This window comes from Periplaneta americana, chromosome 5, assembly GCF_040183065.1.
Source record: "Periplaneta americana isolate PAMFEO1 chromosome 5, P.americana_PAMFEO1_priV1, whole genome shotgun sequence".
Lineage (NCBI taxonomy): Eukaryota > Metazoa > Arthropoda > Insecta > Blattodea > Blattidae > Periplaneta > Periplaneta americana.
Genome location: NC_091121.1, coordinates 129,136,535 through 129,162,388, shown reverse-complemented (window position 1 = coordinate 129,162,388; position 25,854 = coordinate 129,136,535). Strand labels below are relative to the sequence as shown.

Here is a 25,854-nt window from a genome sequence, read left to right as displayed (position 1 = left end):
TAAGCCACTTTTGTATCGTGTAGTACACAAATCAGTTAATTAAGGTTCTAAGTTCAATTTCACACAGAAACATTGGGTCATATTATTTTGTAATCAAGAGTGTACCGAGTTTACAGACTTCCCCACCCGAAAGTGATTTAAATTTCAAATTTATTGACAGGGCCGGATATTGGAAACATAAAGTTGGCGTAACCTTGCAAATGTTAATCCAGTGATCAAAACGTGCTAATTCATTATTCAGGACTGTAAACACAGTGTGTACGTACTTGGCATTCGTGTCCGCCCTGGTGCACAGCAGCTGTTGTATAAGATCCGCCCGTGGCTTTCCGACTGCCGAATCTTGACAATGTTACCACAACATCTTGCCTACTGTTCGTTGTGAATACAATGGTAAACAAAGTTCAGACTGCATATTAATGTCCGACATGCGGCGAGACCTGTTCACACGGGAACCAGAAACGTAAAAATGATTACATAGGCAAGTCTGTTACACCGTGTTGCATGTGACGAAGCCAACGGGGGTCCACCCACCGCTCATGCGCGAAAGTATCGGATACGCGTGTTTGACTGCTCCGCTCTACGAACTGTTTCAATAAAGTCAGCGTCCTTAACTAGCAAACACCTCCTCCCGTTCTTAACTAGTGGTCCGCGGTACGTCTATATAATACGTGGCCAAAGGGAACCCCAGTCAAATATTAGGGTTTGAAGAGCAGACACAAACACACTGAAGTTATAGGCCTAGGTGTAAACGATCAATAGTCACGGCTGATTCACAATAAACCGGGAACGAGAATCAGAACGAGAACGGGAAGCGGGAACGAAAACGGCTATGCATATCGATATCTACATTAGAACATCTATTATCCGTGGTAATAAAGAGAGTGGGCTGAATGGTTAATCGAAAAATGGGATAATCCGTATTATAAAAGATTTTATACTGAGGATCACGTAAGAGTAATTCCTAAAAGACTAATTTGGCCGTCTCTTCAATGTTGCCAACTAATACTACATATCACCAAAAGAGGATAAAATCACACAATGCCATGTACTATAATAATGATAATAATAATAATAATAATAATAATAATAATAATAATAATAATAATATAGTATTAACAATAACGATGTCTTGCTTATTTACCACATCTCATCTTTCTGTTGGGGAGGTGTTTTCTAAAAGGTTCAATAATTTGTGAAAGAGTATATTTTCCTTCTGGACCTCGCACATTATGTTAGTAGTTAGTAGATTAGTGTATGATCTAATATTAAAATGTATTTTGTCTGACAACATGGAATTCATTGCTTTGATTAAACAGTTTACGAATCACGAGACCTAATCTAAAAAAGTATTTTGTTTGATCACGTGAAATGATTAGTATGAATTCCGAAAACGAATGCCACTTAGAAATGTATGCTTAAGAATATTTACTGCAGTATTGTAATAAAAGTCTAAACATGAAAGAAATTAATTAAAATGTGAAATGCTATTTCTGTCGATTACCCAAGGGCATGTACCATACGAAATATGTTATATTTATTTACACTTAGGCTGGCTGACTCTAATCTTGAAATTGTAGCCACAACACAAAGTAACACATACAATAACTATTATGTATTAATATTAATACTGATATTAATTAATTATTAGTATGTTCAAATGTCACTAGCTTCCAGTAATCGGCTCAGAAATCTAGAACAATTTGAATTTTCAGAATTTAAATTACTGACAACTTGTGTCACTGTAGCCAACATAACAGTTATAAAATCACTACCAGTTGTAGTATTTCTCAGTACCGAAATTCGAAACGAAATTGCAAAAGAAAATTCAACCTGAAAACTAGAAAATCACCATAATACACTAGCTTATGTAGTAATGGGGGAAAAATGGTTAGGTTTAACCCTTAAGGTATTAAGGAAGCTGACCCGGACTATAGTAAATTTAGTGAATAATACGAGTACTTGCACTTACGTAATTTCCTCCATAGTCTTGTATTTAACACGCTAGTTAGTGGATCAAAAGTTCATTGATTTAAGTCTGGTTGTCAACAATGGGTTCTTAAGGGCCAAGGATACTCCTTGTAATGGCTGTCTGTGGAAATATATGAATAGTGGAGTTCTCGTGTTGTAGATTTACATGCTTTATACACTCCAATCTCGTATTCTGTTGCGAGATGTCACAGTTTCTCGTTTACTAAACCACTCATTAATTATTTACACTTTTTTTTCTATGCTTAGCACAACAAGATTTCTTTTGACACCCATAGAAGACATTTTCTGTAGAAGTTTTACAGTACGACAATTCGAACAGTAGACCATACAATGTAAGGAAGAAGGCTTGTAATAGCACTTTCTAGAGAAAATAACGTGCTAATAAAATGTACACTACTTCATATATTTCTGCAGAAAGAAAAGCGCGAGAAAGAAGGACGAATAATTATCACTGCGTAACACATTTTAACTTTTTCTTTGCGCTGGGCATGTAATACATGTTTTCTATAGGCTTATAATTTGAACCTCCTGAATACGAATATGAAAATAAAAAACAGTTCTTGGTTACGGCTGTTGAGAAATTTTCGAATTTATATCAATTCAAAATACTGGTTTATATAATGACAATAAGGTTAAATACTCATTGTTCAGCTTTCTTTTTCTACATTTTCTTTTATACTGAGCATCAGGTACATCACGAGCTAAAGTTCAACAGTAGTCTGCTAGCATATTGGTACTCCACTGTCTTTGGTATCTTTTTTCCATAGTTAAAATGTCCTGATGAAAGCGCACACCATGCTCATTGCTGAAATCGCCACAATTCTCGGGGGAAAAGTCATTACAATAGAGAACATTGTCCATCTTCTAATAAAATGGAACATAAGGTTCATGCCGAACACCATAGATGGGCAATCGTTGTGTCGTGACTCAATTTGAGTCGCAGTCTCGAACGAGGTACTGTACCTTGTGGATCGAAGCAAACAGAGCTCTACTTCAGAACAGTCAACAAGCCGTGGTGGATTAACATTTACAATGTCTCTCTCAAAACCTTCAACCTCTTCAAACAAGCGCAAATTTACTGAATTACAATGCTGAATATGGATAACGTCATGAACATTGTTATAAAGACAATCAATAAAATAAAATCTAAAACACTTAAGCACCGTCAGTTTCGAACATTTCTGAAAGCTATGGGTCAACATTATGAACATATAATTTACTACACTGAAGTGAGGTGGCTCAGCCGCTATCGGATGCTACACAGATTCTTGGAACTTCGTGAGGTAATTGCTGAATTCATGCGAACACAGGGATTATCTGTTCCTGAGTTAGAAGACGAAAATTGGTTAAATGACTGACATTTCTGACCGTTATTTGTGAACATTTGAATCAGTTAAATACACATTTGTAGAAAAATGTAAAAAAAAAAAAAAATGTAAAGGTATCCCCGTCACACGCCATGAAGGCACTTGGGGGGCATGGAGGTAGAGCCCCATGCTTTCCATGACCTCGGCACTAGAATGAGGTGGTATAGTCGGCACCACGCTCTGACCCCCTTTTACCCCCGGGAAAGACCAGATACTCAATTTTAGAGGAGACTGGGTGAACCTCGGGGCCGTTCTGGAAGTTTAGCAACGAGAAAAATCCCGTCACCACTTGGGATCGAACCCCGGACCTTCCAGGGAAAACAAAAAATGTAGTGGATGCATATGGAGACGTGAAAGCATTCATTTCGAAACTAGATCTGTGGAAATCTCAAATTTTAGAAAACAACCTGTATCACTTTCCTAGTCTCAACTCTTTAGGAAATGCGACATAACAACTACAAAATTACAGCAATCTATTAGAAAACCTGCATATAAAATTTAATTGTCAGCGATTTAGAAATTTCCAACAAATGGAAAATGATTGTTTATTGTTTCCTAATTCAATTACTGTTGATGTGCGAAGTGAGCATTTTAATTTACAATTGGAAGTTACAGAAATACAAAATCACAATCATTAAAAGTAGGGTCCACACCTGTGGCTAGCGCGTCTGGCGGCGAAACCAGGTGGCCCGGGTTCGATTCCCGGTCGGGGCAAGTTACCTGGTTGAGGCTTTTTCCGGGGTTTTCCCTCAACCCAATATGAGCAAATACTGGGTAGCTTTCGGTGCTGGACCCCGGACTCATTTCACCGTCATTGTCACCTTCATATCATTCAGACGCTAAATAACCTGAGATGTTGATACAGCGTCGTAAAATAACCTACTGCTCTCTCTCTCTTAAAAGCAGGTGTCAAGGTCTACATGGCTCAAGTATTTTTTAAATACTGCCACACTTAAAAGACCCGAACCTTCGTAAATTTGGTTCCGAAATGTTAGCCATGTTGTGCTCCACATACAGTATCTATGTGAACAATTATTCTCCTTAATGAAATATGATAAATCAGAACGTAAGCCTCGTTTGAGCAATGAACATTTGTTAGCAATATTAAATATTGTTCTCACGAATGAAGAATCAGATTTTGAAGACATCTGCAGACAGTAATATAACGAGGCTACTGCAGCGTACCGGAATCCGCCAGAGAACGGTCCGAAACAGCTGTTTACTTCTCCACCCCTCCTATCTTTTCCCTGTACCATTGGTTGCTGTACTCTGGGTCGCAGGGTGCCCTTCCATGCCGAACACGAAATGCTGTCACTCTGACGTCTTCTGCTAAATACAGTAATTGTAACCCTTTAGTCTGGAGCATGGGTGGGCAACTCGTGCTCTCAAAGAGTCAACATAATCTCAGTGCAGGTATAACGGACTCTGTACTAGCTGTACTGTCTGTGTGCGGTTCTTTCAAGACACAAGTTCGATCGCGTCTGGAGTAAGTGGCACTCGTTTTAAGTGAAAAACAATATAATTTCCAGATTATTTCCCTTTAGTTACGAGCAAAAAGAGATTTTTTTTTATTAAGAAGAGAGTTAAAACTTGTATTGTATTACACTTTCTTACGCATGACATTTTACGTATGTTACAAATAAACAGTGAATGTTTTAGTAAAGAAATACTGTCTGCATCTGCTTTAGAACAGCTAAAGGTAAAAATGAGATATCAACAAGGTGAGACTGATATCAAATATCATTAGCACGTTGTGCGTGCGAATTACAGAATTGGACGACATATAATCGACTAAGAACATTTGTGGATAAATTTGAAATGTGGCAGTATCATGTAGAATATAAACAACTTCACTTTCTTTGACTATAAACTATCTTGAAGAGTGATACGAAAATCTTCTTATCAAATATAAGACCCTACTTCAAGACCTACAGCAGAATTCACTGCTAAGTTTGGAGAAACAGTGACAATTGATAAGGAATCGAATTTTTTCTGAAATCTTTTTGGCTTACGCCGATAGAAAATCCTGAAAATTTATAGCTTGAATTAATAAATCTACAGAACAGCACGCCACTCAGATTCCAGCAAAATCAGGAATCGAACTGTTCGTAATGTTGCCTAAGTCAGAATTTCCAAATATACTCTTTGCTTCCATATATACTGTATGTGCTTGAGGCAGAGTTTAATACAAGAAAGAAGTGTAAAAGCTCTCAAAGTAAAGAAAGAGCTCAAAAGTATGTTTATTTCAACTGCCGTGATATGTAAAAAATACTTCCCTGAATTTGTTATTGTTTGAGAATACAGACTATTACCTTTCTGAGAACAGAGGAATACTCTTTAATGTATAAAGACTTGTAAATTCTAGCGTTCTACGTTTCAAATAAGACATATAATAAGAAATATTAACAAATAGTGTAATAATAAATAAGTGTAGCAATTATATTTGTTGTATCTTGAAAAGGTTGTATTCTGTTTGTGTTCCAGTACTAAACTAATTTACAATGCTAGAAAATAACATAATTTTGTTTTGTGTTCAGGTATAGTCTGTCTAAAATTACTATAATTATTGTACCATGCGTCATTCTGAAATTCAAATCATAAATAGATATCACGATCACCTGCATGAGCCGCCAGAGCGCACCGTGGCTTTTGCAACGAAACTACAAACAACTTGTAACTGCTGCGGCTGACTCCGTCTACCTTTCTCTATTTCAAGGTTTTTTTTAGCACTTTGGGAGCAAGAGTTGCCCATCCATGGTCTGGAGGTTAATAATTCTGCTTTAGATTTACTAAGATCCAGATCTCTAACTAAATAGTTTAGTTCTCTTTGTGTCATTAAATTATGCACTGTTGAGGAACTGCTTTCGTATTCGAAGGCTTCAGAAGGGCCAACTTCTTCTTCGGGCGATGAAGAAGAATCATGTACAAAATTAGTTGGAGGTTTTGGCACAGGCAATTGGAAACTGTGAGGGACTGGTAGGATGGCTGATGGAATGTTTGGATAGGAGATTGTATGTTTGCTTTTAGATGTCATACTCTGTACTGATGGAGTGAAACAAAAGTAACAGTCTATATTATAATTTGTTGGTTCCCTCCAAATCATTGGTACGGCAAACCTCATGGCTAGATTTTTTTCCCCTTTAACCAGTATTGCAAATTTGAGGTACAAGTTTTGCAACAACTATTAGGGGCCCAATTTTTTTTTATCAAAATAGCTTAGTTTGCACTCGAAATATAATTCGTATGTTTTTTGAGTTAATGGGGTAAATTTGCATTTTTGTTTAACTAGCAGAAACTGTCGGTTTGTTAATACACTTATGAGACATTTTACACTTAACCGGTATAACATAAACTATAAATAAATACACGTCTTACACAGAATACTAACATCACGGAAATTTCCTAGTAAACTTAAGCGATTTCATACGGCGAACCTGTTTCTCCATTTTCTTCTCCTCCAAATGGAACCGAAAAGGGCAACCTCTTCTAGAACTGGTTTTGACAGAGTGGTCTATTGCAACCTCTTCTAGAAGTGGTTTTGACAGAGTGGTCTATTGCAACCTCTTCTAGAAGTGGTTTTGACAGAGTGGTCTATTGCAACCTCTTCTAGAAGTGGTTTTGACAGAGTGGTCTATTGCAACCTCTTCTAGAAGTGGTTTTGACAGAGTGGTCTATTGCAACCTCTTCTAGAACTGGTTTTGACAGAGTGGTCTATTGCAACCTCTTCTAGAAGTGGTTTTGACAGAGTGGTCTATTGCAACCTCTTCTAGAAGTGGTTTTGACAGAGTGGTCTATTGCAACCTCTTCTAGAACTGGTTTTGACAGAGTGGTCTATTGCAACCTCTTCTAGAAGTGGTTTTGACAGAGTGGTCTATTGCAACCTCTTCTAGAACTGGTTTTGACAGAGTGTTCTATTGCAACCTCTTCTAGAACTGGTTTTGACAGAGTGGTCTATTGCAACCTCTTCTAGAACTGGTTTTGACAGAGTGGTCTATTGCAACCTCTTCTAGAAGTGGTTTTGACAGAGTGGTCTATTGCAACCTCTTCTAGAAGTGGTTTTGACAGAGTGGTCTATTGCAACCTCTTCTAGAAGTGGTTTTGACAGAGTGGTCTATTGCAAAATATAAACTACAGTAATATCATTAAAGCTCACAGTGAAATAAACACACACCTCAAGTAAAATCAGGTAAACTCAAGCGAATTCATACCGCGAACCTGTTTCACCCCCTCCAAATAGACTCGTAGAAGGGCAATAAAATAATGTCCGTTTCTACAGGTGCTTCTAACATGGTGGCCTACTTATACTAATATTGTTTTCACATAATAATCGTTACATTTGTAAAACAAAACCGTTAAATACAAATTACATTTTTTAACAGAAAATTAATTATATTGTGCATCTCGAAAACCCGAACTGATGGAACATTTTGCTTGTTATTTTTTAATTCAGGAGGTCGAAATTAGTAAGAATTTGTTAGTTTTATGTCTGGCGCAAAATGGGTGTTGACCAGTGTTGTTATTGAAATTAAAATTGAAAGTCTTTCAAATACAAAACATCCTATTACAAATTCTTAGGGATCCTTTACATATTATCCAATATCATTTATATTTTCAAGAAAGATGACTTTGTTAATATGACATTTTGGTATCAAGCGAATCCTAAATAAAAGAATTAGTAGTTTTTTTTAATTAACGACTTAAAAACATAACAGCTCTGTATTAAGGATCCTTGTGGTCACCCTCACTGGAGGGCTGATGGTTTAATGAAATTTTTCTCTCACAATAGAATGACTCGAGAACAAAGTGTCGGTCGTTGAACGCCAGTGCTATTTGATGTATTTTGCACGTGGTGGATCTACGAATTAATTAGAAGAGGATTCAAATATATAGCACATTTCCTGTGATAATTCGCGTCCCTCACCACAGATTAGATATTGGCTCGTAGCTGAATTTAGCCACACGAGCTTACAATCAACTTCCTGGTCTTCATCGTTGCTCTCAGTCACGCAGCATGCGTCGTTCTAGCCCGAGCCTCTCATCATGAAGTTACACGTCAGTTTTCGAAACAGTATACGTATAAATATTCAATTTCTACAAGACAGTATAGGTCTATAACGGTATTTTCATTTATCATCATCATCATCATCATCATCATCATTAAATACAATGTCATGAAAATGACAATTCTTTCACTAAACTTTTTGTAACAATTCAGTCTTGTTCCATATACCATTGACTAGAGACCATATTTTTGTCCCAAGAGACTGCAAGTATTACTAGAGTTTTTAAGTGGACTACGCGCGTAAATATGCAAGCAAAGTACTTGACTGGCAGCTCACGCGACTCCCATTTGATCAAGTTGGGCAGAACAAAACTTGGACCGCTTTAACAATTACACTAATATTTACAATTTAAATTATTTACACTATGCACACTAGAATAAGCTATTTCTACTATTTACATTAACATCAAGAATGCAGGCGTACATTGATCACACATTATTTACACTTTTATGTACAAATGAGTATTGTAATTCAAAGTATTTTATTTAATAATATTATACCGTACTTATTTTGTAAATAGTGTATAATATTGTAGAGGCCTAAATGTTTGATCATTCTAAGCCTACATTCTTTGTGTTAGTGTATAGGACTATATAATGTAAAGGAACTGTCAGATATTAATTACTTTCAAAAGTCGATTGCCAAAGTGCTTTTTGTCTCTAGAGCAGCGGTGACCAAACTGGGTATCATTACATCGTGTAATCAAAGACATTCATACTGGTAAGAGGAGTTTCCTGTACATTGCTCTCTGTCTCGCTCACGTACTGATGGTAAGCAGTGTCGGTGCCATGTCGCTCTACAAACCCTCTGTCTCTACGAGCAGGAATAGAAGGTTTCCTACAGAATGGGAAGAGGAGTTTATTCGCTGTTCTGTCGGAAAAAATGTAATACTGTAAGTTGCTTTGCTCAACCGTTCAATTAGTAGTAGTATTTATATACTGGGACATCATTTTGTTTTTACTTCAATTTTTATTGTACCTGAGTTTTTGAATGCACTTCCCTCCCACCCCTTCTACTAGTAAACTTCCACCCTACCCCACACAGAACCAAGGCCGCACATGGAACGGTCACAGTTTACAGTACTGAGTGTGTATAGTAAGTTCCAAAAATATGATCGTATTTTCCAGTGAATAAAGTACATTCATTATTGAATCATATTTTCGCACAAGTACTGTGTCCGTTTGGTTACGTCGCTTTCCTCTTTCCAACATCCGTTTCTAATGGCACCTCTGTAAAGGCTAGTGGCTAGGCTGTCAGCTCTTTTCTGAAAACATTTGCAGTCAGAAATTGGACGTCTACGTAATATTATACAACTGTTTAAAATAATTTAAATAAAAGGGCCTCGTTAAGTAACTGTCACGTGGTTTCCCACCTTTGTACGACCCTGCGACGTAACTACTTCGACGGACAGTAGCTAGATAGCAATCTAAGTAAATTTATCTGTGCGAATCGGGAAGAACTGAAGATTGAATTTACAATACGTAAGGTACTCTGTTATACAGTAGGTACAGAATTATTTCAAGAGGCACAGGATTATGGCCCCCATGTCGACTGATACTTTTCATTATTTCTTTTGAGGTTACTGTAAAACAATATTATGTGTGTTGAACATTCTACAACAATGGAAGAATTAAAGAATTACATTCCAGAAACAATACATTCAATTTGAAAAGACATGCTTAAAAACGTTTTCGATAATATGTACACAAAAGAATTGAAGCCTGTATCTAAATCAACGACCAACATTTTCAACAATGTGTTTAAATATCTAGATTTTGATTTTTTTTTTTTTTCAATTTAAATGCACTCTCCATATTGTATGCTAATGTACAGTAGACTGTGTACGTCCGCCAGAATAGTTGTTAGTGAGTAAAACATTTATTATTAGACTTCGTTGAATTGCCACACGCAGCATGCAATCAGGTTGCCGATGTACGGTAGTATAGAGGAGGTGAGCGACCGCCCGGTCTCGTAGTATAAGCAGTTCATGTTAGAGCTGTGACCGGTCCAAATAGATAGAGCAGCTACAGCTAATGTATACCTATGTAAGCACTTGTTTTTGCATTACTGTGGTTGGAATAGTCAAAGCTTACCATTTGTTCAGTGCAGACAAGAATTCAATCAAACATGCCGCGATATAATATTTCAGAATCGAAGATAGTATTCTGTTCATTGATTTTAATAATTTTAAAATCGTGTCCAAAATCATCACCCTTAATGTAGTAAAGTATCACAAACCATTATCCAAAATAACAATTCACTAATTTCAGAAAAAAGTTAAATGTAAGTTGAGAAACGTTATTGCTAAAAATTCTGCCTATTCACAACTTCGTATTATAAATGATATACTATCAAGTCACGACAAGACGTCTGAAGTTAATGCACTAAATACTAGTGACTTCCCTTTCTTCAAATATGCACCTATTACATCGTATGATGTTCAACGTACATATTCCCAATATAAAAACTGTTTAAGTGACTATCGGGGGAGGTTCACTTTTCAGTAGCTTAAAATGTACGTAACTCTTCACTACAATACACATATTTAAGGATGATGTGAGTATATTACATTAAATTTTAAGAGTTAATATATCTCACTATAAAATAATTGTGTATTTACATGTTTAAACATTTCCTATTCCATGATCATTCAGTATATTTCTTGAATGCAGGATACAGGTTTTATTGCAGCCTCAGTATACTGCTCAGTGTTTACATCAGAGGCATACTCCATCCGTTACACGCTCCCTTCTCATACAGTCTATACCGCGTGCGCAGTAAACCTTACGATTCTCGTGGCAATTCCACGAAGTCTACTTATTATTAATACTGCAATGTACAAATCTGGCTTTCAGGTAGTAGGTCCCTGTAAAGCAGGTTTGAATAATTTCAAGAAAAAATTGTTCCAGAGCCGGATATCGATCCCGGGACCCTTCGCTTAGCGCGCGAACGCTCTACCGACTGAGCTACCCCAAGAACTATACACGACACCGTCACAATTTTTCCTTTTGAATCCAAACAACTCAAATGAGCTGACAAGACGCCAGAACTCAACTATGAGTGCACACAATACTGTGTGGCTTAATTTGTGGCTTTCTGTTAACATACCTCCAGTAACGAATGTATTATACAAATTTGGCTCAGGTTAGTAGCTTCCTGTAAAGCAGATTTGAATAATTTCAAGAAAAAATTGTTCCGGAGCCGGGTATCGATCCCGGGACCCTTCGCTTAGCGCGCGAACGCTCTATCGACTGAGCTACCCCAGGAACTATACACGACACCGTCACAATTGTTCTTCTTGTGTGCACTCATAGTTGAGTTCTGGCGTCTTGTCAGCTCGTTTGAGTTGTGTGGATACAAAAGGAAAAATTGTGACGGTGTCGTGTATAGTTCCTGGGGTAGCTCAGTCGGTAGAGCGTTCACGCGCAAAGCGAAGGGTCCCGGGATCGATACCCGGCTCCGGAACAATTTTCCTTGAATTTATTCAATACTGTACTGCATTTTGAGTAAATAAAAACCTAACGAAAATTATCAAACTGAAAATCGTAATAGTTCTTAGTTTACTTAAATGAATGCACTACTTATCTTTCCTCCTATACTTGTAAAGTGATTTGTTTGTATTTTACTCTAGTATCATGAAACTCCGGTCGTGGAAGGGGGTAACATAGTGGTTGCGGTTCTCAAGCGTTAATCCAAAGGTATAGCCAGGTTAATATTAGAAATGTTAGTAAAAACAAAATGATGTCCCGGTAGAAGTGACATTACAAAGCGTTACGCTGAATGCACAGGCATAACGGGTATTATTATTATTATTATTATTATTATTATTATTATTATTATTATTATTTATCAGTAAGTGTTACCATAATTCTTATATATATGCCTTAACATATAGGCCTACACCTTCCCTTGAATGACAAAATAATTACTAAGCTATATCTCCATTTTCATTTATTTTTTTAATCTTTTGATGACTATTATCAGTTATTTACTAGTTATTGATTTAATAATAATAATAATAATAATAATAATAATAATAATAATAATAATAATATAGAGAAACTTATTGAATATTACGTCTAGTGTAGTAATGAAGTGAGCTATTAAACTCCAAGAATTGAACTCAGCCTTCAATCATCATCATGAAGAGAAAAATGACATAAATAAATGTAAGGAAGCCAGCTATCTAGTGGCGAACGAAATAGCTCGTTCTCTTAAGCCTTGCAACGGAGAGTTTTATAAAAGTGTCACGATCAAGGTGGCTGAAATAATTTGTCTAATGAAAGTTATTAATTAATTTTTGAAAAATTGCGCATTTCTCGACTAAATATCCAGAAGAGAATTCAGGAAATTTCTAATTGTGTTCATTGAGGAATATTTAAAAAAGCAAGAAAATGTGTATATACTTTTAATTGATTCTTGATGAGAGTAGTGACATTACTGATACAGCAAAGCTTGCGATTTTTATTCGCGGGGTTGATGATGAAATCAATGTTAGTGCACGAACCACCACTGGTTGTAGTTTTCATGCCATGTACAGTACCTCTCCCCCCGTCTTCTTACGTCTTAGACTGTCTCTCGCGTGTAATCACTGCCGTTTGAGTTTTGGTCACCGCTGCTCTAGAGTATGACCTTTCACCTTAATATAACTTCAGCAGAATATGATTTTTATTTTTAATATATCAATTTTCCTTTATTATGTTAATAATTCTTTTGGTCCAAATTATCTTATTTAACACTAAATTGTAATTGTTTAACTCTTAGAATTACATGTATCTAAACACAGTCATCATTCTACATTTTGCTCTTAATATTATGATTGTGATTATAATAATAATAATAATAATAATTATTATTATTATTATTTATTATTATTATTATTATTATTATTATTATTATTATTATTATTATTATTATTATTATTACATTTCTTTCTGTGTTGCTGTTATTTATAATATTTGCTATGTATTTTTATACTGGTTGACTTCTACTCTGCCAGTAAAAATAAATCAATGAAATAAATGAATAAATAATTTAAATTGTAGGAAAAGTCATAGTAGTATCATTCTTTCTGACTAGAATCCATTATGAATAGTCTGTGGAGACTAGTTTTTAATCATGAATGGAATATCAACTACACCACAAGCAATACGTAAATGTTCCCTAATAGTACTTGTGTAGCGAGCCAAACATGACCTCACGTCAGTATAGTAGTCTATGAAAAACTAACCGGGACAGAATACGGCCCTTACCAATGACATTCCCTTTTGTGCAGTGCTAAAGCCATAGCCAAGTCGCTGAAATATTATTGTTTCTGCAGAGTGAAAGTAGATTTTTGTGAATAGCTTTGCAACAATTGGAAATTAAGCATAATTTCTTGTTCTTGGCATTCTCGTCATATTTCTTAACTTCCTCTCTTAGTTATTCATATGTATCCATACGCCTACACTTTTTTATGCCTGCTTCTTCACTACATAAGTACAACATTTCTTTACTTCCCACCGTAGTTCTTCCCACTCTTCCGTGCTTTTTTACTTAATTTTGTAGCATTTATTTACCTTTATACCAAAACATTTGCCGGAAGCAAATAAGGGCTTGTTCACAATAAACCGGGAATGGAAACGAAAACGAGGACGAGAACGGAAATAATGTTAAAATAAATATATTCAAATGTGAGCATTCACTTAGTTAATTGTGAATGCTGACATTTGAATACGTTTATTTTAACATTTCTTCCGTTCTCTTTCTCGTTGTCATTTCCTTTCCCAGTTTATTGTGAACCAGCCATAAGTCTCAGAATTTCAAGCTGCAGTTATTTGTTGAAGAGTTCGAACCTCAACACTTCTCTAAGAACAATTTTAGCGAGAAGAGAGTACTTTTATTTTATACGTAATTCTAGTTTCCTTAATTTTACAATCTTTGTTCCGTTATTTTAAAAATTTATATTGGGTATTGCACTGCGAAAGAGACAAAAATAATGATCTATCGTTAGTTATATTTTAAATTCGCCTCTGCCACATCATGCGTTGTAGAAAGAAGTTTTTCGAAGTGCAAACACTGCTTAACTGAATATCATTCTCTCAATCCTTGATGAAATACTCGTATATTGTTGTCCATTGCAACAAGTGCGACCATGAGGGAGAGGAAAGTAGTGCAATAAAATAATGTATTTTTCCTATAATTATGTGGCTAAAATTATGTACAAATCCATTGTAAATATGTGATTTATAATGCTGTTACACTCCAAATTATAAATGTACCAATGTACCAATGTAAGATGCAAACAATAGGTGGTTTAATACTGTATTTTAAAGTGCATACACGGAACACTAGAAATATGGAGCTCAAAGGACTGTACCGCCAAGCTTTGTTGTGGTTCTAGCTGTCTGAGGACAGTACAATGCACTATCTTACGTGCTGCTCATTAGTAAAGGCAGGAATTTATACCACAACATGAGGATATTAGCTTCCAGGTTAAATTGTCCACTTCAAAATGACCAGAAGAAAAATGGCCACAAACAAACATGTCCAGAGCAAAATGCCCAAAGGAAAAAAGTCCAGTAAAAAATGTCCACAACAAAATGTCCAGTATAAAAATGTCCACTAGCAAAATGTCCACAACAAAATGTCCAGTATAAAAAAGTCTTTTGAGCTCGGCAATATAAACGCAGCTAAACTGCACTTTCCAAATGCGAACATAAAGGGATGTCTTTACCATTTTACACAGGCAGTGTAGGCCTATAGGAAAATGGTAAGTTTAGGTTTAAGAGATTTATATTTAAATATCGAACAACCAAAACATCGCAACCAAATTCGAGAACTCTTGGCCCTTCCATTCATTCCGTTAGAAGATAGAGAAAATACATTTGGTATTCTATACGATGACATCATTGAAGATCTGGTTGATCTATCAGAATACATACAAAACACATATGTAAGGGGCTGACGTGCTCAAGGGCAGTCCCAGCAAAGTTTCCGCCACCAATTTGGAATATGTACACTTAACGGCAAAAAGAATGGGCCGACTCTTGGTCGATAGAAATCCTAAGTTCTATTGCGCGGTTCACTCGTGTAAACGTAACCCAGTGCAAGGCATTGCTGTGGTGTCTCTTTATTGAAAGTCATCCGTCTATAATGTAGTAGACCTTACGAGCAGTGTCTGGCCCAGTGGTAAGAAGTCTAACATCCGTACCAGAAGTTGTGAGTTCGCCTCCCGGTAAAATTATTATTCTTTTTATTTTAACTTTTACTTAATTCATTAGTTTAAATGTGAAATGACATTTGTTAACAATCTTCGTTCTGCCTGCCTTGTAAAAATATTATTGCCCATCACCTGTGGGCTGTTAATAGGCGAGACCTGGCCTGTATAAACAAAAATACTTGTTTCACATCCTAAAAAACGGGACGCATATCGAACACAAATAAATAATTAAATTAACAAAAACAAACAATTTTTTAATATATTAACAAAACAAGGCCTGTGGTGGGGCCTAGTATCTCGTCCACAAACCACCTGCTTCAAAAACTGCCCTCATTCTGCGCGGCATGGAGTCCACAAGATTATGGAACAGGTCTAAATTCTTGGCCATCTCCTCCCACGCATCTAGAAATCTGTCCCATATTTCCTCAGGTGTCCGAATGGGTGGTTGTTCTGCCCAATGAGAGCGTAGGTTTTCCTTTTGACTGCAGCCCACAAATTTTGAATCGGATTCATATCTGGTGAATTTGGAGGCCAGTCGACTGGGTCCACATCACGCCTCCTCGTAAACCATCTTTGAATCCGATTGGCGGGGTGTATCGGATGATTATTCTGCTGAAAGAAAAGTGTTCCTTCTGGATATCGTTTTCGGGCGGAAGAGATCATTACATTTGTCAAAATGTGTTCGTAGATTTCTGCCGTAAACCGCCCGTGGATGCATTACAGAAGTCCTGCCCCATCGTATGACATTCACCCCAACACACGACCCTCACGCAACCCGACTTGTTAATTCGTCTCACGAAGCGTTCATCGTATCGATGGCATTCATACAATAAACTAGGGCAGTACTATCGTTGCTATTGGAGACAATTACCTCGTCGGAGAAAATGACATTTCTCCAATCGAAGTCCTGTCGGAGAGTAGCATAGCAGAATAACCTATGCGAACAAGGACAATGAGTTATTGCAGAACGTTGTATTAACAGATAGCAGTATTGCTTGAAAGAGAGAGGGAGGTTTATTATTTATTAGAGTTTTGGCATATTCTAAGAGATATCGCCACATAATAATAGCTTTGCGAAACACATATGATGGCAAATTTGTAATAAAAAAAAGAAGATCGGGGGGAGATTCGAACCTTGAGCTACTACTACCAACTTGTTCAATAGATCAATGCCGTAACGACTTACGCTACTGTGATTGTTACTATCAGTTCGGCGTAATACGTGGTTTTCCTGTTCATATTCGCTCCGGTTGATTTTGTACTTATCAATTTTATTATTATTTGACCCTTCAAGGGCCCTGATGTATCTAGAATCAACCCGCCATTCGATTTTATTACATATTTTAAACTCTTAAACAAATACAGCAAATTTAAATGGTTTAATTATGTGTTATCTGGTGAACTATGGCTTTGACGAGACGAGCAAGCGCAATGTTATGTCTCTGGAACTTAGAAATTGTCGGCCGGCCCATTCTTTTTGCCGCTAAGTGTACATGATCTATGATAGCGATCTATTCCGAAGTAGGTGTCGATAAAGTGTCCTCTTTTTGCTTATCAAAATATGGCAAACCTATTATATATCAATTATTACAACTTACAGTTACATTACTTTGAAGTGTCATGTAAATAGAGATGTGTTGACATTATAAAATAAAATTTTGTAAATTAATGATTACAACAGAATATCATGATAATTTTTAAACAGAACGAGTCTCCCCTCAGATTAAATCCAAGGACTGCATGTCTGTCATTTCAGAGGCCAGCAGAATTAACATTTTGTGTTAATACTCTTTATTTCAATTGTATTAATGTTAACGAACATGTAAAATTCGATTATATTTTACTATTTTGCTTTCCCATACCCCATTAGGTCCTAAATACAAACTTCCACTCAATCCTACCACTTAATACAACGTAAGACAGTTGCCAGATTTGTCTATGTCCATTTATTTGTCTATGGTTGCCAGATGCTGCTGGCGTGACGTCATGAGCGAATGAAGATACGTTTTGAGCAAGCGCACTGACACACCATTATACTCACATCACGGGTTACATTTCCAGTCCCTTCAAATCTTTACATGTCCCAACAACGTCGCCGTTACTTTTTTTTTTCTCAGTTCGTTCGGCGATTTCCCTCACTTCAAGGCCTTACTGTCAAAGAACAAAATGTTGACATAACAACATAAAGGGTGTCATTTGAATTGATAATCTGCCAAAACGAAAAAATGCAGTTTCTTTAAATCTTGCAAAATAAATAATGAAATGGAAACAAATAGAAAAACAATTAGATTACAGAAACCAACAGCCGTAAAATTATGTTGCACAATCCGTAGGCACAGTACATACTGTAAGCTACTCGTAGATTTAAAAAAGGCATATGACTCGGTTAAGAGAAAAGTTTTATATAATATTCTTTGGTATTCCCAAGAAGCTAGTTCGATTAATTAAAATGTGTCTCAGTGAAACGTACCGCAGAGTCCGTTTAGGTCAGTTTCTGTCGGATGTTTTTCCAATTCACTGCGGGCTAAAGCAAGAAGATGCACTATCAACTTTACTTTTTAACTTTGCTCTTCTATAATATGCCATTAGGAAAGTCCAGAATAACAGGGGGATTTGGAATTGAACGAGTTACGTCAGCTGCTTGTCTATGCGGATGACGTGAATGTGTTAGGAGAAAATCCACAAACGATTAGGGGAAATAAGGGAATTTTACTTGAAGCAAGTAAAGAGATAGGTTTGAAAGTAAATCTCGAAAAGACGAAGTATATGATTATGTCTCGTGACCAGAGTATTTTACGAAATGGAAATATAAAAATTGGAAATTTATCCTTTGAAAAGGTGGAAAAATTCAAATATCTTGAAGCAACAGTAACAAATATAAATGACACTCGGGAGGAAATTAAACGCAGAATAAATATGGGAAATGCCTGTTATTATTCTGCTGAGAAGCTTTTGTCATCCGCTCTGCTCTTCAAAAAGCTGAAAGTTAGAAATTACAAAACAGTTATATTGCGGTTGTTCTTTATGGTTGTGAAACTTAGACTCTCACTTTGAGAGACAAACAGAAGTTAAGAGTGTTTGAGAATAAGATGCTTAGGAAAATATTTGGTGCTAAAAGGAATAAAGCTATAGGAGAATGGAGAAAGGTACATAACGCAGATCTGCACGCATTGTATTCTTCACCTGACGTAATTAGGAACATTAAATCCAGACGTTTGAGATGGACAGGGCATGTAGCACGTATGGGCGAATCCAGACATGTATATAGAGTGTTAAATGGGAGGCCGGAGAGGAAAAGATCTTTGGGGAGGCCGAGACTTAGATGGGAGGGTATTATAAAAATGGATTTGAGGAAGGTGGGATATGATGGTAGAGACTGGATTAATGTTACTCAGGATGTGAGGGCGGCAATGAACTTTTGGGTTCCTTAAAAGCCATTTGTAAGTAAGTGTCTATTGTTTACCCAATATGAAGCAAGTTAAAAATAATAGACAATCTCATGGAACTCGTCTAAAGAACAACAACCATAACAAAAATCTAGTTTCATATGAAATGAGCGATAAATTAGCAGACATTTTTATCTGAAGCTCTTTCATTCAGAAAAAGGGTCCTTAACCCATCTCAAATCTACAGAAGGACTTCCAAACTTTCATTCCTTCCCGGGGGGGGGGGAACATATTAAGGATTTCTATAACCTTTGAGCATAAACGAAGAGGAAGGTAAGCAAAGAATTGCAGCAGATGCCCATTCCAAGTCTGTTATGCCTGACATTATTTGTTACAGAGTTGTACAATTCCTGAATACTAAAGAATACTAGTAGATTGATAGAGGTACATCGGTATTAAAATATTTAATATAATTTGTAATGAATTATTAATTACAATAATCATAATCTATCTCTAATGTTTGCGTTCTTTGGCACGTTCCGTGTCCACTGATGTGAAAATTCTGAAGAAACGATGGTGGACATTCACAAGTAACGGGGTTATCTGTGATGTGATTATCATTCCGAAGCTCAGCGCTTAAGAAACAAAGGAAAAATACAAGACCAGGAACCATCCTTAGTTCCTATAGAAAAGAAATAAATCTGCAATTGGTCACTGAGTATCGGACGCGAGTTTGCATTATTTGTAACCCTAAATCCTACTGCTCGAGCGAAAGCGGAGTCTTCTCTGAAGGTCGTACATTGTTATCTGTTAATACGCTGCCCTCGTTTATAACGGTTTCCAACACTGTGGATGATATATCGTACTGGCGTACAAAATGCAACCGGATCTTGCACTGCAAAGATAACTGTAATCATTTAATAACAAGGATATTCCACATGAAGCTTCGTTCTATCGCTAAATAACGTTTTGTTTCATATCGTATTTATTTATAGACGGCGAGCCCTATGGTGATCGTTAAGAAGGAAGGTGGTCGGATTTAGAGCATTTTTGCGCATTTAAATCCAGTGATCTCGTGAATCAATTAAAGAGTTAAATTAACAAACATCAAATGAAGGGTTCAGAACCATAGTGGGCCAAGCGTCATTTACTAAATCCGTAGAAAACAAGGGTTAAAATGAAGTTATTATCATAATTCAATGGAAACATATAGCAAGCAAGTAATATAAAGTATACACATTAAAACTAAATGATATGTCAATCTTCATTAAACTATGGTATTCACTTAATTTTAACTCTTGCTTTCTCCGTTTTTAATAAATGGCACTTGGTCCACTATGGCTCTGAAACCTTCAAATGTATTCTGGTTGGTCTCGGCTATGCTTTTAATTACTACTAGTAGTACAATAAATTGCTTTTTTACACTAACTCTATCTAAAGCTATGTGGAGTAGCAGAATTTCATATAATGACGATACCAAATAAATTAAAAGGTTATTTAAATCAATATGGGCGAATAATGGCCTAAACATTTTGTGTGAAGATACCTAACAGGGACAGGGTTCTATGACTCTGATATAACCTCTGCAGTTACGGGCGTCGTTAAATAAACCATAATTTAATCTTTTTACATGTAATTTCATCACCGGCGTAGCTCAGGCGGTAGCGCGTTTGCCTAGTGATTTGGAATGCAGTTCGAAGTTAGGTTTGATCGTCAATAATTATGATTATTTGGATAGGCTATTTTAAACGAGTAAATTAATAAGCTTATACAATTTTTTTATTGTACAGATCACTTCTAAAAGTTATACACAACAACAACAATAATAATGAAGAGAATAATAATGAAGATAACAATAACAATAATAATAATAACAATAATAATAATAATAATAATAATAATAATAATAATAATAATATCAGAAAGAGAGTTGGTTGGGTCACTGGCTGAGAAGGAACTGCCTGCTGAAAGGTGCACTGGAAGGAATGGTGAAGGGAAGAAAATTTCGGTGCAGAAGAAGATATCAGATGATGGACGACATTAAGATATATGGGGAGACTAAGAGAAAGACAGAAAGTAGGAAAGATTGGACAATGCTGGGTTTGCAGTGAAAGATCTGCCCTTTGGCAGAAAGCTACGAATAAAATAGATCAGCGAGTGAGTGAGTGCAAATAATATTAATAATATTTACAGACAAAAATTCTTTAGGAAATGGATAGTGTCTTAATCAAAACGATCATCAACTGAACAACACTGGCATCTAACCAAAGACATTTCAAGGAAAGCTGCTGATTATAGGTAAAGGGGGCGTTCATTAAGCAGCGACTCTCATTACGACAATAATTTATTAACATTGCAGACTTAAGGCCAAAATGTCGAAGAAGGCTGCAACTTGATTCATTATTCGCCATGCATATTTACTTTCAGAAAAAAAAAGATATGATTTATTTATTTTATTTATTTAACCTGGTAGAGATAAGGCTATCAGGCCTTCTCTTCCCCTCTACCAGGGGATTACAACTACAATATTAAGAATACAGTTACAATTATAATTACAATTAATATTAAATTTACAAATACAATAAAAATCAAAGTACTAAAAGATTAACTGATTAATAAAAGCTAGACAGTTTATTGTAAAAGTTAAGAAGAGAGAAACACTTTTTTATTAATTAAGTAAAAATTAAACCTACTCTACGCAGTAAGAAAATGCTTAATAAGCTTGCTTTTGAACACTACTAAATTCAGACAATCTCTGATGTCACTGGGTAGGGTATTCCACAAGCGCGAGAGCGAGATTGTGTATGATGATGAATACGATGATGTCTTATGTGCTGGTATGGTTAGTATGCGGCTATTTTGCGTGCGTGTGAAGAGATTATGATATGATGACAGGTAACTGAAACGGGAGGCAAGGTAGGTAGGTAGGTATAGAAGTGTGAAGGACTTGGAAAAGGAGAACAAGAGAATGAAAATTTCTACGTTCGTTAAGCCGTAGCCAGTTTAGAGTTTGGAAGGATGGGATAATGTGATCAGCGCGACGGACATCGCAGACGAAGCGAACATAAGAATTATGAACACGTTGTAATTTTTGCGACTGGTTGACATTGAGGTCAGTCAGTAGAAAATCACAATAATCGAAATGGGGCATTACTAGTGTTTCCACTAGTATTTTCTTGAGTGATAGCGGAAGGAATTTTCGAATGCTCTTTAAGGAATGAAGTATGGAAAGCACTTTTTTGGTAATATGGGTTACTTGGTTATTCCAGTTTAAATGCGTATCGAAGTAAACTCCAAGGTTTTTAACACAGGAGGCAAAAGGGATTATTGTGTCGTTTAACTTGACTGGAAGAGCAGGAGTAATAATGCATAACAGACGTTGATGTCCCACTACCACGATTGCTTGTGATTATCTTGCATTGAGAGTCAAACCAAACTTTCTGGCCCATGCAGATATAGATTCAAGGTCCTCGTTAAGATGTGATGATAATAATAGTGTCAGTCTGTGGAAGTCACCGGGCTTACATAATAACAACTTGAATAGCTATTTATGTATCAAGTACGCAAAGTAAGGGATTAGCGGGCAAATTCAGTGTTTTTGGACGAGGCGTAAACAGAGTCCAAAATACGGGATGAGTCCGATAAAGCTTTTGTGTACGTGGTGTATACAAGAGTTTTTAGTAAAACCTCTCTAAATTATATGAAATAAAATAAAGTAAAAGTAAATATAAATATAAGTATAAAAGACATAATTATTGTCATATTTTCTGCGCCATCACACACAGTGAAACAATGCTGGCATAGTAAATCCCTGCTGACTTTGTCATGACGACTTTAGCGGCCTAGGCCGGTAAAGTTCAATTTTTCAGACTGATAACAGTTCGAAAAGCAACTATTTTAGAGAGAATGTACTAAAAAAATAAAAAGAAGACCTGGATCTTGGCCCAACTAAATCATCCTTAAAATATAGAAATTTATTATCTGGAAACTTGAATAATTCTTTACTCTGTGTTGAATAGCTAATGTAGACTGCAATAAGGGAAGTCAGATGGACCTTCAAGTTTTGAATGATGGATGAAGAAACTTCGAGAAATAGACAAAACAGAAATAATAATATAAACTTCTCTCAGTGGAAGTCACCCTTGTAGTCATAACAGCAACTGAATTTATTACAACTTAAAAGAATGTAAAATATTGGTCACACATACTTTCCCATTGCATATTTTCCGCGTTTCGAAACACTTCATTTCTTTTATCATATTGCCAATGATATTACACTTTATGTGTAGTTTATTTCCTTGGAACTGCCACTCAAATCACACAAAAATGAAAGAATAATTTCTTCAAATTAAGAGACTAACAAAATATATCCTTTTGTAAACCCAAGATATCTTAATTTATTTGTAAGTTGTATATTTTAAGTGGGAATATGTTATTAGTTTTATACAAATTCATATTTTAAAGTACCTATTTGTGTATTGAAATGATTTATTATAAAAGTATTTTTTTATTTATAAAAACTTGTTTCAAAACAGATATCAATAATAATAGTATATTTCGATACTAGGTTTCTAAGTGCTCTATAACAGAGGCGAGGGAAAGTTTGAAAAAAAAACGAGGCGCTCGCACTTAACACCCATGTATTGCATATTATTTTTTGCAAAATCATAATGTATATCTTAATTTTATTTATTATGTTTTTTAGTTATGTATTAATTTTGAACGGGCGGCCGGGTAGCTCAGTTGGTAGAGCAGCTGGCTACGGACTGGAAGGTCCGGGGTTCGATCCCAGGTGGTGATAGGATTTTTTCTCGTTGCCAAACTTTCAGAACGGCCCCGAGGTTCACTCAGCCTCCTATAAAATTGAGTACCGGGTCTTTCCCGGGGGTAAAAGGCGGTCAGAGCGTGGTGCCGACCACACCACCTCATTCTAGTGCCGAGGTCATGGAAAGCATGGGGCTCTACCTCCATGCCCCCCCCCCAAGTGCCTTCATGGCATGTTACGGGGATACCTTTACCTTTAATTCTGAACTGAATATTTGTCATTTTGTTAATGGCAATGTGTAATTTTCTAGGTGACTGTGACTTTATATTCTTTTGTTTTATTTGTTGGATACGACTGTCTGTTATGTGTATGCATTGTTGAAATGAATAAAAATCTATTGTAATATACGAAATTGAAGTGTTGAATCTTTTTCTACAAATAAAATGAATGACAGTATTTATCCCATTATCATTTAACAATAATTGTTCAAACTTCACGTTCAATTTTGATGTTAATAAATAAAGTTACAGCTTGTTCTATCAAAGTTCTTGTTTTTTCTTAATTTACAAGTGACTATGTCAAGTGTGTAAAGAATTTACTTACAACACAGCTCTGTTGTAAATAATTTACTGTTATTTCCAGCGTTTTCGTAGTAACAACTGAACGTGTTGTATCCTCAAGTTACATGGCATGCAACAATGATGGTAAGTATGCAAAAACAGCATGATTGTGGAAAAAAATATATTGCAGTATTGGTTTATATTCAGATTCAAAGAATATTTCTTCCTTGTGCAAAAAGAGCATGATTCTGCAAAAAGTATAGGCCTATTACAGTATTGGTTTATAATCAGATTCGAAGCATATTTCTTCCTGTTCAAATAATCAACAGCAAGGTAAATTTAGACACTGGGAATACACAAATAGAAAATTCTGAGTCATTCAAATATTTGGGTGTTACCCTGAACAGTCAGGCCAAAGTGATGAAGATATTAATAATAAGATTGGTCACGGAAAGCGGGCGATAAGACAATTAAATACACTCCTGTGGAATGACAAGGTAACAAGGAAAACTAAGACAAGTATATATAAAACTATAATAGAAAGTATATGTACCTATGGATCTGAAACTTGGGAAATCAAAGACAGGATGAAGAAGAAATTGTAGGCTCTAGAAATGGATTACTGGCGCCGTAGTTGTCAAATTAAGAGAATGGACCACATTAGGAATCAGGATGTCCGAAATATAATGGAGGTATCAGGAGATATCTTACAATCAGTGGAAACTAAACGCCTGATATGGTATGGGCATCTCTAGAGAATGTCAGCCGACCGCTGGCCTAATAAGGTCTTCAACTGGACTCCCCCGGAAAAAAAAAGAGAAGAGGAAGGCCAATGAAAAAATGGAGCAAGGAGGTTCAGGAGCATATGGTCTGCAGGGGTCTACAAGTGGGCGACTGGCAAAACCGGAGTACCTGGAAGTTGAGAAGCGGGAGACGGCGACAGCCGTAAAATTACTCGCAATACATAAATACATATTATTAAATAAAAAATACATTTCTGGAAGTGATGCTTATGTAGAAAGTCGCACACGCATAATAAGGATCACTTACTGTTAGAATTAATTACTGCTGATCTCTTAAAGACCAGTCCTTTAGCCAAGCAGGGCAGGTAGCCTATTGATTGCTGTTTTTGACGTGTCTTCTGCACCCAGAACGAAAAAACTTCAACGTGGAATCACCAGGAAGAATAGGAACAACTTTGTATGCAATAGTTTGCTCTGAAGAAATTATTTTCCTTTTGATAAGAACTATATACCATTTCATTTTTGAGTTTCTTCCACACAACTCAAGAAATCACGAAGATAATCGTCTGATTTGATTTGGAGTGAAACATTATGTGAGTTTTCATTTCAAATAAAGATCTATTAATCTTTCACTAAGATTATTACATTTGATTTGTGTCATTCGCGGATAAATTGAATCGTCGGTGCTAAATATGTACAAAACCGTCCAATAGTTCAGAAGAAATCGTTGTACAGACAGACAGATTGAAGGACAGTCAAATGGAATGCTCAAAACCACAT

At 36.1% G+C, this 25,854-nt stretch overlaps 1 protein-coding gene across 2 annotated transcripts in view; it reads right to left on the bottom strand.

Annotated features, from left to right (window-relative positions):
* LOC138700190 (ras guanyl-releasing protein 3-like) overlaps positions 1-25,854 on the bottom strand; it is a 615,134-nt gene that overhangs the window by 485,840 nt on the left and 103,440 nt on the right. The window contains exon 1 of one of the 2 annotated variants that reach the window (XM_069826616.1): positions 267-509. The exons of the other annotated variant lie outside the window; for it this stretch is intronic. The gene's annotated coding sequence lies outside the window, so the exon portion shown is untranslated. Of the gene's footprint in view, positions 1-266; positions 510-25,854 lie in introns of those variants that run through there. 2 annotated transcript variants of the gene reach the window in all.